General features: G+C 39.8%; 1 long non-coding RNA gene across 1 annotated transcript; it reads left to right on the top strand.

The window, feature by feature from the left end:
* Positions 1-838: 838 nt before the first annotated feature.
* Positions 839-3,937, top strand: LOC108716309. The gene is made up of 3 exons (XR_001935645.2): positions 839-1,268; positions 2,007-2,079; positions 2,657-3,937. It is a non-coding gene; the product is annotated as an uncharacterized LOC108716309 (long non-coding RNA).
* Positions 3,938-4,921: the final 984 nt, after the last annotated feature.

Raw genomic sequence — 4,921 nt, 5'->3', positions numbered from 1 at the left:
ATCAGATCAGAAAATTCTGGTGCACAAACAAGATTCTGAGATGATGCAAGGCTTGTCTTGATAACAGTGTCCACAAAATGGCTGCTGCCTGCTTGTTATAATTATGAATTCCCAGACTGAAGGAAACAAGATTCAAATAATTTATATTGTGTCATTAAAGTTAATTTTGCTTGACTAACATGATAAAATAGGATTTTGAATATTTTTTTGGCATGACAGATCCCCTTTAAATGCACTTTTACTACTATTTTGAAACTCTAGTTATTTCATTAAATTTTTTTTTTAATATTGCCTTTTCTATTCAGTCATTTACCATCTTAAAATCTAATATAGCCACAGCAACGAGGAAGCACATGCTAGATTTGTAACCTTGTTATTACCTGTAGAGTTGAGTGTGGGAGGACATGTTTCCCATCCATGTTACGCATGCCCTGTGGAAAATGGGAATTGCCTATTGGCCCAAAGGTGGTAGGTATTTTTTACAGACTGGTCCTAGTCTTTAAGAGTTTATGGGATACCAGGTCTGGCCCTCTTTGGAGGAATATGGATGGTGCCAAATCTTGAGAAAATGAAGGCCTAGCCGGTAAAACACCTGCCAAGGTCGGGGCCGGTATTACAAATTTACCGGCAATGCAGTTGCCGGTAATTTGTAATACCCTTTAACAAAAAGCCCCTGGCCTGCCCCCAATTCGCACAGAACTTTTTTTTCCAGCTCTGTGGACATCGCTGCGGTGTTGCTCCGTCCGTTTTGCGGCACGCCGCGTAGCTTCGCCCCCTTTTGCCCGTTATTGTGCCCGCCCCCCACTGGCCGGAAAATAGTTTTCAGTAAAGGTGGCAACCCTAGATGAGGAAGAACTTGGAGGTAGTACAACCAATTCTGAAGGCTAGTGCTGCAACTTGGGAAAATGATGAAGAAGAACATGGGTTTAGCACAACCAATTTTGAAGGCTACGGCTGGATCTTGAGGCAATTGCGGCATTAGGAATGATGAAGAAGAAAGTGGAGGTAGTACTACCAATTCTGAGGGCTAATCCTGTTATGGTACATGTAAGAGGTACAAAGTTAATCACCCCCCCTAATAAAATTTGTGCAATAAAACACATTCAGCACTAACTTACATTTTGTTTCCTGTAAGACTGCATTTTCCAGGAACACTTCCTGCTCTGCCACTGCAGAGGGAACTAAAGTGCACAGCCAAGGTAGGAACTTTTACTTGATGCACCAGTTCCCATGTGCAGGATTAAGAAAATATTCCTGTTGTCTTTCAGGTAGTAATCCTTAGTTTAATGTTTTTCAAACTTGTTAGGTTTATTACCTATATTCTGAATTGCTTGTATAGAAGTATATATGTTTATTTGCTTTAGAAACTTTTACATGATGCGCCAGTTCCCATGTGCAGGACTAAAGGTGGCCATAGACTCAAAGATCCGCTCGTTTGGCGACATCGCCAAACGAGCGGATCTTTCCCCGATATGCCACTAACTGCATGGCTATATCTGGGGTAATTCGAACGTTCGGCCGTATGGCCTGAACGATCTAATTACGATGCGCCAAGGGGCTCCGACGGGTCGGTCGGGTAAAAATCCAACCTTCCCGATCAATATCGTGGCCAGATATCGATCGGGAAGACCCGTCGGAAGCCCCCATACACGGGCAGATAAGCTGTCAAATTGGTCTAAACGACCGATATCGGCAGCTTTATCTGCCCTTGTATGGCCACCTTAAGAATGTTTCTGTTGTCTTTCAGCTCCCAGCAATAAATGGAATTACTTTTCTCTTACCCTACTCTCACACTCTGAATTAATTTTCATATGTGCAACATACACTTTAGTGGAAAGAGTGTGGATTAGGGGAGTTATAGGCCACACATAGGAAGTCAGAAGGTTTACCCTATGGGCATATGTAATAAAAGATGCAAAGTATGCTACAGGCCCTGTCACCTATAACAACTAATTCGCAGGTGGAATGTATCATCACCTATTTAAAAGCAAATATTTCATTGTCAGGCATGGATTTGTTGCAAGGCCGGAGCACACCCGGAGTGGAGTTACAGGGGGAGGACCAGAGCCTATAGAATAGGTGAGATATTAAAATGTGTTGGGGTAGGGGTCACAGTGGTCACAGCTGCTGCTTTTTATTACAATTGGGGGACATGTCACATGCCAGCATAGGGCTCAGAGCAGAGAGAATTTTTTGGAGCACCAGTGTGATGACTTGCACTCTGGAGCTGGACACCTTTGTTTGAGTAATACAGCTGGTTGTTACTACTACTCTGCCTTTTGAGAGATCAATTTCAAGAAATAAAGCAGTTAGTTGTTTTTAAGAACCAATGGCACCCAATTTACTGAGAGCAGATGCAATGCGTGTGAGAATCATCAGCAGTGCTCTAAATGTTTTGCCCTGGTATAAAAATTCTCCCCTTTTATGAATGCTGGGAACAGTCCGACAGACATGATTTAATGAACATTAAAACAATATATCATTTGAATAACAATCAGAAGCATTCTGCTTAAATTCCTCCCTGACGGAAACTGCCATGAAATAAATTCGATGATCCTTTGGCAATATAAGTGTTTTGAATCCCAACACAATTGCTTGAAATTTTCAAAAGAATAAGAGCGACACTTATTGTTATGCTTTTTTTTCTTCCTTATAGTAAAGATCTGCTAATACAGGACACTGGAAGGAGGCCGAATGCAATAAAATTCTGAAAAGCTCTGAAACATTCTTCACATTGGCCTTTAAAAGTTCTAATGACAGGCATTCGGCAAGCAAACTGTCTCTTTGCAGCTCAGAGGTTCTAAATAAAGAACTCTAGTCAACAACAGGAAATGACTCCCACAGAACTAAAGGCATAATACAAACCCTTAGCAAATCTTGTGCGCAGCTCACACAACAGGCTTTTGTTCTGCACGGTGTCAAATCTTTTCCCTGGTTGGACTTGCAAAATGTACCTACTTCTGCATTAGCACAGACATGCTTTCTTTCATCTTTTGTTAGGTGCTTCACACATTTCATCCAACACTAACCAGCACATTGATTTTCTTGCACGGAAAGGACACAATTATATTTGGCAGTTATTAAACAAATAAAAAAATGGAAGCTAAGAGTCACCCAGTAATAGCAATAAATGCTGTTTTGCTGGACAGGTTTGCAAAGTTTAGTTTTCCCTTTTTTAAAGAATCCTTAATATATTGTGTATGACAATACAATTGCATACAAATGTGCAATCATACTCAGATTAAAATTTACTGGCAGCCTGTGGCTCAGTCTCTGGGATTATGTAATTGGGGAGAATGTTCAAGCTGTGATTCTCTTTTATTGTTTGTATTTAGGGAAATCAGAGGCAATCGCTCCTAAAATGTCCAATTTTTGGAATATTATATAGGCTAAGGGTCACTCATGGGGTTTAAAGCATAGCTAGCTTGATTGTTAATCAGAACCCTACTATAGCTTGTTTCCTTTTCGAAAACATGAGTTGTGCACTTTCTATCAACCATGTGCAAAAAAGTGCCAATACAACTGAAAGTCGCAAGCGTTATTTGGGGGGGGTCGAATTTTGAGGTTTTTTTATACTTCAAATTAATTCAAATGGTTTCTTATTTAAGAAAAAACTTGATTCAGAAAGTTGGAGTTGTGCACTTTCTATCAACCATGTGCCAAAAAGTGCCAAAGCACAAAAGGGCGAATGTAACTGAAAGTCGCAAGTGTTATTTGGGGGGTTGAATTTTTATTTGGGGGGTTGAATTTTGAGTTTTTTATACCCCAAATTAATTCTAATGGTTTCTTATTTAAGAAAAGACTTTATTCAGCAAGTTGGAGTTGTGAAACCCCAAAAATCGAATTAATCAAGTTTTCTGCAAAAAAAAACTTGAATTTTCAAACATCATGAGGCTATTAACATCTTCAAATGGTTCAAGGGACCTCTGCTATTGACTCCTACATGACCTCGAAAGGCAAACTTTTTTTAACCCCAAATGTGAGTTAACCTCAAAAACTCAAATTTACATGGAAAACATAACACGAACCTTAAAGCGATACTGACACGTTCCTATAAAAATCATAGGAACGTGTCTGTATCAGTGAAGAGATGCTGCACGCCAAATATTTGCCAACAAAAGCAGCAACTTTAATAAAGCCGACCCTCCAACACAGCCAAGGGATCTTCCGCAGCTGTTTTAGTCACACTGGGCTGGGGGCGACAAATGTTTAGCACTGTTCGCAATGTAATATCATTCCCTGGTGAATATTACATTGAACATTATCGCTAAGCAAAGGTTTAGCGTTAACACCTGCCCTGGTGTTTTGTTAAACAGTGTGTCGCAAAACACTTTGCAATTGCGAATTTTTATTACATGTTTGCAAAAGCCATTTGGTCCCCAACTTTGTGATGAAATCATTGGGGTCTGTAATAAGTCAAAAAGGAAGCAAACACAATTGCTAACATTCGCAAGCTTTAGGGCCACTAGCTACTTCTTGTTATAGAGTACAACATTTTACCTTTTGCTAAAAGGATTTTCTTATAATCACATGCAAGAGAAAAGAGACGGGGATCTTCAAACTCTCCTTTACCTTATGACTATGGATCGTCACTTTCACCTAGTATTCATTGGAGCTTCACCCAGCACACAAATACTCAAAGTGGATCCAGGAGAGGAGGGTAAAGAACCATAAGACTGCGCGATTCCTCCTCGGCACCCTTCAAATCCATGGAAAAAGACAATAGTTAAGATGATAAAAAGTTATAAATCAATAAAGTGCCATGGATTCAATTTTTTTGGGGGGGGATCATCAATGTAGCACAAATTGTTTAAAATCAGCATTTTTTAGATCAGTGGGTAGACCCAGGGAAGTGGATCCACAAAAAAACATTAAGACCCTCTCCTAATCTATTTACAAAGCAGAGATAAGAAATAAGATA

This window comes from Xenopus laevis, chromosome 5L, assembly GCF_017654675.1.
Source record: "Xenopus laevis strain J_2021 chromosome 5L, Xenopus_laevis_v10.1, whole genome shotgun sequence".
Taxonomy (NCBI): Eukaryota; Metazoa; Chordata; class Amphibia; order Anura; family Pipidae; genus Xenopus; species Xenopus laevis.
Note: the sequence above shows the minus strand (reverse complement) of the source record. Positions and strands in the feature narration are given on the sequence as shown.